A 14,615-nucleotide genomic window follows, 5' to 3' on the forward strand; every position below is an offset into this window, starting at 1 on the left:
ATGTCCAGTTCTAACTGTTGCTTCCTGACCTGCGTACAGATTTCTCAAGAGGCAGGTTAGGTGGTCTGGTATTCCCATCTCTCTCAGAATTTTACACAGTTTACTGTGATCCACACAGTCAAAGGCTTTGGCATAGTCAATAAAGCAGAAATAGATGTTTCTCTGGAACTCTCTTGCTTTTTCCATGATCCAGTGGATGTTGGCAATTTGATCTCTGGTTCCTCTGCCTTTTCTAAAACCGGCTTGAACATCAGGGAGTTCACGGTTCACGTATTGCTGAAGCCTGGCTTGGAGAATTTTGAGCATTACGTTACTAGCATGTGAGATGAGTGCAATTGTGCGGTAGTTTGAGTATTCTTTTGCATTGCCTTTCTTTGGGATTGGAATGAACACTGACCTTTTCCAGTCCTGTGGCCACTGCTGAGTTTTCCAAACTTGCTGGCATATTGAGTGCAGCACTTTCACAGCATCATCTTTCAGGATTTGAAATATCTCAACTGGAATTCCATCACCTCCACTAGCTTTGTTCATAGTGATGCTTTCTAAGGCCCACTTGACTTCACATTCCAAGATGTCTGGCTCTAGATGAGTGATCGCATCATCGTGATTATCTGGGTCGTGAAGATCTTTTTGTACAGTTCTTCCATGTATTCTTGCCACCTCTTCTTAATATCTTCTGCTTCTGTTAGGTCCATACCATTTCTGTCCTTTATCGAGCCCATCTTTGCATGAAATGTTCCCTTGGTATCTCTCATTTTCTTGAAGAGGTCTCTAGTCGTTCCCATTCTGTTGTTTTCCTCGATTTCTTTGCATTGAGTGCTGAAGAAGGCTTTCTTATCTCTTCTTGCTATTCTTTGGAATTCTGCATTCAGATGCTTATATCTTTCCTTTTCTCCTTTGCTTTTCACCTCTCTTCTTTTCACAGCTATGTGTAAGGCCTCCCCAGACAGCCATTTGGCTTTTTTGCATTTCTTTTCCATGGGGATGGTCTTGATCCCTGTCTCCTGTACAATGTCACGATCCTCATTCCATAGTTCATCAGGCACTCTATCTATCAGATCTAGACCCTTAAATCTATTTCTCACTTCCACTGTATAATCATAAGGGATTTGATTTAGGTCATACCTGAATGGTCTAGCGGTTTTCCCTACTTTCTTCAATTTAAGTCTGAATTTGGCAATAAGGAGTTCATGATCTGAGCCACAGTCAGCTCCCGGTCTTGTTTTTGTTGACTGTATAGAGCTTCTCCATTCTTTAGCTGCAAAGAATGTAATCAATCTCATTTTGGTGTTGACCATCTGGTGATGTCCATGTGTAGAGTCTTCTCTTGTGTTGTTGGAAGAGGGTGTTTGCTATGACCAGTGCATTTTCTTGGCAAAATTCTATTAGTCTTTGCCCTGCTTCATTCAGCATTCCAAGGCCAAATTTGCCTGTTACTCCAGGTGTTTCTTGAGTTCCTCCTTTTGCATTTCAGTCCCCTATAATGAAAAGGATATCTTTTTTGGGTGTTAGTTCTAAAAGGTCTTATAGGTCTTCATAGAACTGTTCAACTTCAGCTTCTTCAGCGTTACTGGTTACTTCTCATGGTATTGCAAGAAAAGTGAAACCAGCATTTAAAAGCAAAATATACTCCACCCCTTAGGTTGCATGGCTCATTTAAAACACTTCTGGAAAGCAAAACTTGTAAAGAAACAAATACGGGATAAACTGATTCCTAAGCATGTCCTCCTTAGTCAAGCTTAGAATGTATGGTGATGACGGTCTCAGTGACCTCACACAGACTGCCTGGAGGGCTGACCCTAGGGCTTCTTTGTGATGCTGCCCCAACCACTGTGCGGTCAGCTGGTATGATTCTCTCCACCCCTCTGTGGTTCTGCAATGGGATCTCAGATATGCATTAAAAATGTGGACCAGCAGGGGCTGTGCTGATGAACACGGGACACCTTGTTTTCCAAATCAACTTGAAGACTATCAGCAGTCATACATACTTAAAATGCTTAAATGATTTATTTATCCCAAAATCTGAGTGTCAGAAAGAATCCTTGAGATCTATTCCAAAGTCCTCCTTTTAGAAATGGGAATGGACTCATAAGACTTTGAACAGGTCTGTCCAAGGAGAAAGAATTGTTAAAGATAAACCTGTACTCTGTAACTTTAGGGATAAAGTTATCATTGTTAGAGAACAATAAAATTCTTAAGTCCTATACTGAACTTCTGAGTCATCTGAAACATGACTACTCTATATAGTTGATGCTTGAACAAAATGGGGTTAGGGGCACTGACCACCCCACGCAGTCAAAAATCTGTGTGTAATTTTATAGTCAACCCTCCGAATCCATGGTTCTCCATTCTCAAATTCAACCAACCTCAGTTTGTGTACTGTTAGTTTTCACTGAAAAAAAATCCACATCTTAAGAGGACCCATTCAGTTCAAGTTTGTGTTGTTTAGTCAACTGTAGTGTGAAAACAGGATTCCTACACTAGGGCCCTTTCACTACAACTCATTGGACTACAGTGAAGATTATAATGCACATTCTTTAAATCTTTCCCCCAATGATGATACCGAGTATCATTCAACTCCGTCAAGTCCAAGAAAGCAAGAATAGGTCCTCCATACCACTGTAACAGTTACCTCCCTTTTCTCCCTGACTATTTATGTGTTGAGAAAACCAGGTCACTATCCTCTACAATGCTTCTCCACCTTCAACCCTAAGGTATGTGCAGATTATTCAGAAATCTTGTCAAAAAAGCAGAATCTGAACCAGCTGGCCAAGGATGAGGCCTGAAGATCGGCATTTCTAACAAGCTCTCTGAAGACAGCAGTGTTACTGGTTTGCAGACCACACTTTGAGAGTAGGAGGGGTGGACAATCTCCCATACTGTGGATTTCAGTGACTGCATACATAAGATGTGGTTTAACATTCCTCTGCTGCTGCTGCTAAGTTGCTTCAGTCGTGTCCGACTCTGTGGGACTCCACAGACGGCAGCCCACCAGGCTCGCCCATCCCTGGGATTCTCCAGGCAAGAACACTGGAGTGGGGTGCCATTGCTTTCTCCTAACACATTCCTCTACTCCCTGTATTTTCTATAAACAGATGGACTAGAGGCTTACTCAAATTTGGGTTTGATTTTTTACAAAAATACTCAAAAGAGACGCTGTTTTTCCTACTGATCAGATGATGCATATGAAGTCTCTTTCAGTGATGTTCTCCGGTCATTGGGGTCACGTGCTGTTTGTTTTGTCCAGTATAAAGTTGGAAAAAAGAGTCCAAACATAAGTGGACCCATGTAATTCAAATTTGTATTGTTTGGAGTCAACTGTAACATGAAATCAGTTTTCACTTAATGATTTTTAAAACTGCAGGTATTGATGATCATATCCTAGATTTACAAGTTCACTATGGATTACAAAGTGGTGATAAAACAAATTTTATCATTTCTTTCTTAACTTGAATCCCACCAGTAATCAATTCCCCTCATCTACTATTTAGTTACTATGAAATACAATTCATATAGAAAAGATACTTATTTTAATAACCAAGCTCATGCCAGTTGTCCCCACTAAGAGAGGGAAAATATACAAATGGCCTTGTTTCAATTGCTGAGTCACTAAAACGTATGCTGAATCTATAGAAAGCAGGTCTCCCAAGTATGAACATTGCTGAGCACTGGAAAGACTGATGCTGAACCTGAAGCTCCAACACTTTGGCCACTGGATGCGAAGTGCCAACTCATTGGAAAAGACCCTGATGCTGGGAAAGATTGAAGGCGGGAGGAGAAGGGGACGACAGAGGATGAGATGGTTGGATGGCATCACCCACTCAGTGGACAAGAGTTTGAGCAAACTCCAGGAGATGGTGAAGGACAGGGAAGCCTGGCAAGCTGCAGTCCATGGTGCTGCAAAGAGTTGGACCCAACTGAGCAACTGAACAAGAGCTCACACCTTCACTCTAAGGAAAACCCACCTAAAAAGAGAGTATATCAGCCGTCGTTATTTGATGGAGTATCTCCTGAGAGCTATCGAACTCTGCTGACTCTAAAGTTTCATATTTATTAAGAAACCTTTGGGTGTATAAACTTGATTATCATTAGTGAATGCACTGCCCTTGGCAGAAAAATCAATCCTAACTCTTGAGATACCCTTAATAATTACATGGCATTCTGGCCTAGAAATCCATTTCTTTCTAGCTTGGTTATCATGAGTCAGTTTTCCTGTATCTGGAGAAGTTGCTAAATTTCATTCGCTTCTCCTGCAGAAATGAGAGTCAATGGCTGGACTCTGGTAACAGTCTCTTGGCAAAACAGACAACAGACTCACAAGTTGTGGCCTAAGCTTTACTATTTGAATCCCTTGAAATCCTTTAAGTTGATTAAGCCATTTCCGTGGTCCTTTTTCATCCTGCTAAGCTTCTTGAATGAAGAGTTTTTTTGTTTTTTTTTTTTAACCAGCTTTCCCCATTTTCTCATTATCCAAATCATCCTCTACTTCATGTGGGCCAATTTCATCCAGTTAATATTGAGTATTCCAGGCATTCAGAGAGCACTGAACAAAACCAAGTCTCTGCCTTCAGGGCTTGTATTTTGGTGGACGAACAACCATAAGTAAGTAACATAATATTATGTGCTCCTGTAGTGGGTTGAATTATGTCCTCCCCCAACCCCCTTAGCTGTGAATATGACCTTCCTTGTTTGTAAATAAAGTCTTTGGAGATGTAATCAAATTAACATGAGGTCATAGGAGATTGGGCTTCCCTGACAGCTTAGTTGGTAAAGAATCCTGTTGCAATGTAGGAGACCCCAGTTCGATTCCTGGGTTGGGAAGACCCATTGGGGAAGGGATGGGCTACCCACTCCAGTATTCTTGGGCTTCCCTTGTGGCTCAGCTGGTAAAGACTCCACCTGCAACGGAGGAGACCTGAGTTCCATCCCTGTGTTGAGATCTCCTGGAGAAGGGAAAGGCTACACACTCCAGTTTTCTGGCCTGGAGAATTCCATGAACTGTATAGTCCATGGGGTTGCAAAGAGTCGGACACAACGGAGCAACTTTCACTTTCACTTCACTTTCATACAAGAGAAGGGTGAGCCCTCTCCTAGTGACTGGTGTCCTTATAACGGGGGTGCTTGGGCAGACAGAGGCACACAGGGGAAACACTAGGTGAAGATGGGAGCACAGACTAGGGTGCCATAGCAGCAACCCAGAAACATGAGGAGTGCCAGGAACCACCAGAAGCTGGAAGAGAGGTGCTGAACATTCTTGCTCAGAGCCTCCAGAGGGAACAAACTCCGCTAATACCTTGATCTCAGATTTCTGTCTCTAAAAATGAGAGAATAAATTTCTGTTGTTTTTAAGTCACCCAGTTGTGGCAGCTGTAGGAATCAATATAGCTCTGAAGAAAAATAAATCATGGTAAAGGGGTAAAGAATAAGGAAGAGGTGTAGTACTGACTTTTTCACACAAGTGCAGTCTTTCTGTGGACAATAAGCTGGAGCGGTGGTGTGCTGTAGAGGGACTAAGAGTTTTAAGATGGAGGAATGAGGTGAAGATGGCTATGCTGCTGCTGCTGTTAAGTCGCTTCAGTGTCCGACTCTGTGCGACCCCATAGACGGCAGCCCACCAGGCTCCCCCATCCCTGGGATTCTCCAGGCAAGAACACTGGAGTGGGTTGCCATTTCCTTCTCCAATGCATGAAAGTGAAAAGTGAAAGGGAAGTCGCTCAGTCGTGTCTGACTCTTAGTGACCCCATGGACTGCAGCCTACCAGGCTCCTCCGTCCATGGGATTTTTCAGGCAAGAGTACTGGAGTGGGCTGCCATTGCCTTCTGCAGAAGATGGCTATGCACGGAAGGCAAAACAAGGGCAGGAGAGGAAGCCCCAAGATGCAGTATCTGAGGAAGAAGCTCATGCAGGTGAGAAGCAAGGAAAGGCTGATTAAGACCAGATCTTGTGGAGCCCCATGTGAGCTTTGGTAAAAGGTTTGGCTTTTATCTTATTGTGATGGGAATGATACTCAGGCAGATGCTGAAATGCAAAGGTCCCTAACAGTCCTCAGTGGCAAAATCCACTGGACTATTCCCCTTGTTCATGCTCTTAGATGTCAAAGGTACGCTGTTGTTCAGTCGCTCAGTTGTGTCTGACTCTGTGCGACCTCATGCACTGCAGCATGCCAGGCTTCCCTGTCCTTCACCATCTCCTGGAACTTGCCCAAACTCATGTCCATTGAGTCAGTGATGCCATCCAACCGTCTCATCCTCTGTCGTCCCCTTCTCCTTCCTTCAATCTTTCCCAGCATTAGGGTTTTTCCAATGAGTCAGCTCTTCACATCAGGTGGCCAAAGTATTGAAGCTTCAGCATCAGCCCTTCCAATGAATATTCAGGGTTGATTTCCTTTAGGACTGACTGGTTTGATCTCCTTGGTGTCCAAGGGACTCTCAAGAGTCTTTTCTCCAGCACCACAGTTTGAAAGCATCAATTCTTTGGTGCTCAGCCTTCTTTACGGTCCTGCTCTCACATCTGCACATGACTAACGGGAAAACTATAGCTTTAACTATATGAACTTTTGTTGGCAAAGTGATGTCTCAGCTTTTTAATATGCTGCCTAGATTGTCATAGTTTTCCTTCCAAGAAGCAAGCGTCTTGTAATTTCATGGCTGCAGTCACCGTTCACAGTGATTTCAGAGCCCAAGAAAATAAAATCTGCCCCTGTTTCTATTGTTTCCCCATCCATTTGCCATGAAGTGATGGGACTGGTATATGCAAGGCATACCACTCATTATTGCCTCCATCCTTATGAAACTGTCTATTCTCCAGGCGTTAGTCTGATTGCAGGTTCTTCTAACTCATGACCAGTTTTTGTCTACTTCTCTTCTTAAAACTTCCTAAATATGGATTTCCTTAAGGTTCAATCTACAGTTCAGCTCCTTATCTTTGGAAAAAGCACCCCCTCTCAGGGTTTGATAACGTCCTCCATACAGTTACCTCTACCACTAAGCTTTGTTCTGACTTTCATCCCATTTTCTTACTACCATAAGAATATTTGGACAGTACCTTAAACTCAGGGCTTCCCTGGCAGCTCAATGGTAAAGAATCTACCTGCCAATGCAGGAGATGGGGGTTTGATCTCTGGATTGGGAAGATTCCCCTAGAGAAAGACATGGCAATCCACTCTGGTATTCTTGCCTGGGAAATCCCAAAGACAGAAGAGCCTGGCAGGCTATCGTCCAAAGGGTTGCAAAACAACTGGACACAACTTAGAGACTAAACAACAACAATCTTAGCTTCAAATACTGAGATCATCTCTCTATAGTAACTAGCTCACTTTTCATATAGAATGTCCCTATTTCTGTCCACAGTATGCTATTTCCCCAGTCACCAATATTTGAAGATTTGGAGTGAGTCAGGATTGATTTATCATTCTGTTTCACCCCTCCATTGGAATCAATCATCTAACTGTTTTCAAAATGTCCCTTCCTTTCCGTTTTCTCTACCATAATTCAGTTTGGCTCTTTCCACCTCACTTTTGATGGCTGCAGATTTTGTAGTATCCCCTGTTCTTCCTGTTTACTTTATTCTCTCACACTATTCATTCGAAAGCATTGTTCTGATTAAACGCTTCTCTTCTCTTCCCTCTTGGCTACATAATTAAGTCCAAAGTCGCTATTCCAAGTATTGAGAGCCCTTTTATGATGCTTGCATTGATCCTCCTGACTCACTGGCCTGTAATCATTTCTTGACTAGCACTCTTTCCACTGGAAACCACTTCCTCCTTGTCTGGCTGCATCCCTTTTCATCTTAAGATTCAGTTTAACTTGCTCAACATCACAACTGTCAGTTCCTCCCAACCTGCTTTTGGAAAGATTCTTCTGTTTAAATACATGGATTTTTAAAAACTGAGGTGATATATTTTGCCATTTTCTTCAATTCTGGAAGAAATACAGACAATGCCTCTTTTGGGAAAAGCATCTTCTCCAAACGAGTTTCACTTCCATTTTTCTGTTTCTTCAAAATGTATTAACACTAGAAATCTTATATTCCCCACTGTTTAGCAGAATACTCTTTATACAGCAAGTTTCATAATCAATGTTGTTTCCTTATTTATTGACTTATGGTTGACTTGGAATGGAATGCAAAAGTAGGAAGTCAAGAGATACCTGGAGTAACAGGCAAACTTGGCCTTGGAGTACAAAATGAAATGGGGCAAAGGCTAACAGAGTTTTTTCAAGAGAAGAACCAGTCATAGCAAACACCGTCTTCCAACAACTCAAGAGAAGACTCTACACATGGACATCACCAGATGGTCAACACTGAAATCAGATTGATTATATTCTTTGGAGCCAAAGATGGAGAAACTCTATACAGTCAGCAAAAAAAGACCAGGAACTGACTGTGGCTCAGATCATGAATTCCTTATTGCAAAATTCAGGCTTCAACTGAAGAAAGTAGGGAAAACCACTAGACCATTCAGGTATGACCTAAATCAAATCCTTTATGATTATACAGTGGAAGAGATCTGCTAGAGTGCCTGAAGAACTATGGACAGAGGTTTGAAGAACTATGGACGAAGGTTTGGGACACTGCACAGGAAGCAGTGATCAAGACCATCCCCAAGAAAAAGAAATGCAAAAAGGCAAAATGGTTGTCTGAGGAGGCCTTACAAATAGCTGAGAAAAGACAAGGAGTCAAAGGCAAGGAGAAAAGGAAAGATACACACATTTGAATGCAGAGTTCCAAAGGATAGCAAGGAGAGATAAGAAAGCCTTCCTCAGTGATAAATGCAAAGAACAGAGGAAAATAATAAAATGGGAAAGACTAGAGATCTCATCAAGAAAATTAGAGATACCAAGGGAACATTTCATACAAAGATGGGCTCAATAAAGGACAGAAATGGTAGGGACCCAATAGAAGCAGAAGATATTAAGAAAAGGTGGCAAGAATACACAGAAAAACTATACAATCTTCAGGACCCAGATAACCACGATGGTGTGATCACTCACCTAGAGCCAGACATCCTGGAATGTGAAGTCAAGTGGGCCTTAGGAAGCATCACTATGAACAAAGCTAGTGGAAATGATGGAATTCCAGTTGAACTATTTCAAATCCTGAAAGATAATGCTGTGAAAGTGCTGCACTCAATGTGAAACAAATTTGGAAAACTAGCAGTGGCCACAGGACTGGAAAAGGTCAGTGTTCATTCCAATTCCAAAGAAAGGCAATGCAAAAAAATGTTCAAACTACCGCACAATTGCACTCATCTCACACGCTAGTAAAGTAATGCTCAAAAGTCTCCAAGCCAGGCTTCAACAGTATGTGAACCGTGAACTTCCAGATGTTCAAGCTGGTTTTAGAAAATGCAGAGGAACCAGAGATCAAATTGCCAACATCTACTGGATCACTGAAAAAGCAAGAGATTTCCAGAAAAACACCTATTTCTGCTCGATTATGCCAAAGCCTTTGACTGTGTGGATCACAATAAACTGTGGAAAATTCGAGAGACATGGGAATACCAGACCACCTGACCTGCCTCTTGAGAAATCTTATGCAAGTCAGGAAGCACCAGTTAGAACTGGACATGGAACAAAAGACTGGTTCCAAATAGGAAAAGGAGTACGTCAAGGCTGTATATTGTCACCCTGCTTATTCAACTTAAGTGCAGAGTACATCATGAGAAACGCTGGGCTGGATGAAGCACAAGCTGGAATAAAGACTGCCGGGAGAAATATCAATAACCTCAGATATGCAGATGACACCACCCTTATGGCAGAAAGTGAAGAGGAACTAAAAAGCCTCTTGATGAAAGTGAAAGAGGAGAGTGAAAAAGTTGGCTTAAAGCTCAACATTCAGAAAACGAAGATCATGGCATCTGGTCCCATTACTTCATAGCAAACAGATGGAGAAACAGTGTAAACAGTGTCAGACTTTATTTTTTTGGGCTCCAAAGTCACTGCAGATGGTGACTGCAGCCATGAAATTAAAAGATGCTTGCTCCTTGGAAGAAAAGATATTACAAACCTAGACAGCATATTAAAAAGCAGGGATTTTACTTTGCCAACAAAGGTCCATCTAGTCAAAGCTATAGTTTTTCCAGGAGTCATGTATGGATGTGAGAGCTGGACTATAAAGAAAGCTGAGTGCCAAAGAATTGATGGTTTTGAACTGTGGTGTTGGAGAAGACTCTTGAGAGTCCCTTAGATTTCAAGGATCAAGCCAGCCAATCCTAAAGGAAATCAGTCCTGAATATTCATTGGAAGGACTGATGCTGAAGCTGAAACTCCAAAACTTTGGCCACCTGATGTGAAGAAATGACTCATTGGAAAAGACCCTGATGCTGGGAAAGATTGAAGGCGTGAGAAGAAGGGGACGACAGAGGATGAGATGTTTGAATGGCATCACTGACTCCATGGACATGAGTTTCAGCAAACTCTGGGAGTTGGTAAAGGACAGGGAAGCCTGGTGTGCTACAGTCCATGGGGTTACAAAGAGTCAGACACAGCTAAGCCACTGATCTGAACTAATGGTGATTTGATGGGCAAATTTCCCCTCAGAAATACAACTTATTCAGCCAACTATTAAGAATTTTTGTTTTTGTTTGTTATCTTCTGGAACTAAGTTTGGGACCTGGTTGTACACTGGAATCATCAGGAGAGTTAAAAAAAACAACAGCATAAAGAGAAAAAAAATAAAGAAACCCTCCAACATCACCCCAGAACAAGGAAATCAGAATCTGCAGAGGTAGGATTTAGGCAGTACTGCTACTGCTAAGTCACATCAGTCATATTCAACTCTGTGAGACCCCATAGATGGCAGCCCACCAGGCTCCCCCATCCCCGGGATTCTCCAGGGAAGAACACTGGAGTGGGTTGCCATGTCCTTCTCCAATGCATGAAAGTGAAAAGTGAAAGTGAAATCACTCAGTCATGTCCGACCCTCAACGACCCCATGGACTGCAGCCTACCAGACTCCTCCATCCATGGAATTTTCCAGGCAAGAGTACTGGAGTGGGGTGCCATAGGACTTTTTAAATCACCCCAGGAGACTCCAGTGTGTAACCTAAATTACAAACCATGGCTCCAGACTGAACTTCCCCTTATATAGGAAAGTGAGGCACTGAAAGGTCAATGGAGCGCCTAAAGACAGAGCTAATTCCTAACAAAGTCAGGACTGGGTTAAAAGTTCAGGTTACCTTTCCATTGTCCTTATATTTATATTATGCTGCCTGTAGCACACTTTGAGGTTAGGTGAAGACGTTTCAAATCCCGACAATATCTTTAATCTTTACAATGAACTGAAATAGTAATGGCAAAATAAATTGGATTGAAAGATGTAAAATCAGATGTACTACCCTTCCTTTTTGGGACGCCTCCTGAAAATTCGTATTCAACATTGTTCTGAGAGAGCTTCATGGGTGCAGTTCAAGCACCCAGGAGCTGACCTGTGAAAGCCTATTCTAATTAATAACAGAAACAACCCTGAGGCAGAGATTGAGCTCAGTTCGGAAACTCCTTCTCACTCTAACGTTTTATGAGTTGTAATTGCGGCTGAACTGTGCTGTCCTCCATGTCTCACACAGTTAAGTTTCTTGCACATATTCCCGAGGTGAATAATACACAGATACAAGCAGACACGGAAGCTAGGAGAGGCACTGAAAGCCAGGTTACAGTATCTTTCCTGATGAATGACACCTAAATTGCCCTAATTAGAAACTAATAGTCATGCTGACCTTGTCTCCATCTCCCGTGATCCCCTCATCTAAACACAGAAGACAAACAGCTCTGTGTCCCTTCTTACTAGTTTGCCTTTCTTTACTTCTGCCTTAGTTCAGGGCTTCAGCATCTCTTGGCTGGATCTCTAATACTCCATGCTCAATTGCTTAGTCGTGTCTGACTCTTCACGACCCCATGGACTGTAGCCCTCCAGGCTCCTCTCTCCATGAAATTTCCCAGGCAAGAATACTGGAGTGGGTTACCATTTCCTCCTCCAGCAGATCTTCCTGGCCCAGGGATTAAAGTCACGTCTCTCTGCATTGGCAGGCAGATTTTTTTTTACCACTTCTCCACCTGGGAAGCGCCTCTAATGGCTAGACTCATCCTTTCAATCCATTCCCCAGTCATCTCTCTTGAACACAAACCTTAAATGTATCACTCTTCTTAACTAACAGAGCTTTGAGGTCTAACTTTCCACCTCTTGCATCCTGGACTACCCTCTCACCCCAACTCTAAACACTCCCAAATCTGCTATTCCCGCTGTCACATGTTGCGTTCCTTCTGCCTGGAATGCCAAGTCCACCTGACCAAGCCCCATCATCACTGAAAATTATATGCAAATACTACTTCTCTTCTATCATTTCTTTCACCCTAAGTGGAAGCAGACCTATCTCTTTCCTGTTTCCCAAGTGCTACACTGTTTTGGGGGCTTCCCAGGCGGCGCTAGTGGCAAAGAACCTGCCTGCCAATGAGGGAGACATAAGAGATGCCGGTTCGATCCCTGGGCCGGGAAAATCCCCTAGAGGAGGGCATGGCAACCCATTCCAGTATGCTTGTCTGGAGAATCCCATGGACAGAGGAGCCTGTGTCATAGGATCTATGGTCCATAGGGTCACAGAGTTTGTCATGGCTGAAGGGACATAGCACACACACTGCTTTTATTGCCCTTTAAAAAATCATGTTGTAATTGTCAGTTCTTGTCTATCTCCTCAGTAATTTCTTCAATTATCCACTCTTCAAGTATTTATTAAGTACCCTCTGTGTCAGACCATCTTCTACATAATTGGAATATAATAGTGAATGAAACAAAATCCCTGCTTTCATAGTGCTCACAGTCTATTATGGGAAATGGGAAAAAAAAAAGTGCTTTATAGAAAGTGTCAGGTAGTGATCAGTGCTATGAAAAAAAAAAAGCAAGAAACATGGGTGCTATTATAGAAAGACTAAAGAAGTTCTCCTGTATCTTGTAATATTTGAACACAAACCTGACACAGTGAAGGGAAAAGTCATGCTGAGAACTAGGAAAGGATATATAAAAGAAAGTGTACAAGAAGGATCTGTAAGTGTGAAGACCTCTTTGAAGACTCATTCACCTTTTCCTGTCCTATTACTAACCATGAGCCTGGCAAAAGTCCAATAAAAATTGGGAGAATTATTGCTGAGCTCACAGCCTGGTAAGGATATCACTGCAGTTCACCTCCCTTTGACTAGAGGAAAAATAAAATGACAGAGAGGTCTGTATGTCCCTGCTGAGATCATGCTAACAGTGGTCTTTTAAGGCCAGCTCAAATTGCTACTCCGAAACAGTTCCTTCCATGCATATTCTCATAGAACCTCGTTTTTACTTCCTCTGGGGACATATCTCATTTGCTTTATATTGCCAACATTTGTGTGCAAATATTATCTTCCTTCAAATTCCTTGAGAACCCAGATTGTGATCTTAAAAAAAAAAATTCTGTACTTTTACACATCACTTAGCTTGCAGAACTGAATGTCTGGATAAATTCTAACTAGGTTAGGCAAATATTCAGAAAGGCTACATCCTCATCCAAGACTTAACCGTAGGGGAGGAGAATACACCTCTCCCTCTATGAAGGCTTATTAGTAGCTGCCACGCAGTAAGTGTTTTCATAATTATCTTTCATAATGCTGTCTCATGAGTCTTCATAATTTTTCCTGGCTGAGCAGGGAGGTTAGTCAAGTTCTCAAGGGAATTTTTGAAGCCTAATTGGGGGTTTCAACAGCGAGAAGATGCGGGATGGGGGCAGGAGGAACCTGGTGTTATTAGTGGGGGTGATCTCTGCAGCCGGTGGGGCCACACCCATGTCATTACCCACTTTTCCTGTCTTCTCAAGGTGCGGCTGCTTCCACCTCTCTCTAGGTTACTCTTTCTCTACCAACTTTCTTTGCTCTCTTCCAAGAGCGGACAAACTCACCAAAAACAAGGGAAGGCAGGGGAACGAATGTATAATTCTTTTAGAAGAGAAGAAAAACCTTATCAACAACATCCCTCCCTGGGATACAGGATAAAGTGCTAACAGTTAAGAAAACATACTGAATATCCTGCCCTTAGCTGCAAGTCTGCGGCAATGACTCGCGTTTAAGTCCATCACACCATCGGCATTAAATTGACCATCAGTAAGAGCATCACTTCTCTTCTAACTCCCCGCAAACAGTCCTAAGAAGTGTAGACTAGGTAAACTGTGGAAACTACGATTTTTTAAGAGTGTGAAGGGATTAGGAGAAGGGGAACCAAAAGCTTAATCTTCCAACGCCCCTCAACCCAGAGGCGCTTTAATTAATCTCAACGGCTGACTTCCTTCTACCTTCTCCACGTGCCCCTTTACCCCCCCACACATACCCCCAACTCCTCCCAAGCCCTCGCTTGCCTCCTCAGTTACCTGCTCGCTAAGTCTCGAGACTCGGGGAAAGCGTACAGCTGAAGTGCCGGCCGGCAACCAAGGGGTGCACACCGAAGGTTCCGGCGCTCCAGGGCCGGCCGGTTCCACCTCTGGAGAAGGCGCGCTCCTCCCTCCACGCGGCCTCCCAGCGGCGTTCAGATCCCAAGCAGTTATCCCCGCCCACTCCCGAGCGAGGCCCCGCCCACCGGGCCCAGAGCTTTTTTAGCCCTCGGCAGGC

At 43.0% G+C, this 14,615-nt stretch overlaps 1 protein-coding gene across 5 annotated transcripts in view; it reads right to left on the reverse strand.

The window, feature by feature from the left end:
• POLR3G (RNA polymerase III subunit G) overlaps positions 1-14,615 on the reverse strand; it is a 56,683-nt gene that overhangs the window by 41,169 nt on the left and 899 nt on the right. For 2 of the 5 annotated variants that reach the window (XM_040241537.1, XM_040241536.1), the window contains exon 1: positions 14,378-14,519. The exons of 1 other annotated variant lie outside the window; for it this stretch is intronic. The gene's annotated coding sequence lies outside the window, so the exon portion shown is untranslated. Of the gene's footprint in view, positions 1-14,377; positions 14,544-14,615 lie in introns of those variants that run through there. 2 more of the 5 variants (XM_040241535.1, XM_040241533.1) reach the window with 2 other exon arrangements.

Source organism: Oryx dammah, unplaced genomic scaffold (genome assembly GCF_014754425.2).
Source record: "Oryx dammah isolate SB20612 unplaced genomic scaffold, SCBI_Odam_1.1 HiC_scaffold_5, whole genome shotgun sequence".
Taxonomy (NCBI): domain Eukaryota; kingdom Metazoa; phylum Chordata; class Mammalia; order Artiodactyla; family Bovidae; genus Oryx; species Oryx dammah.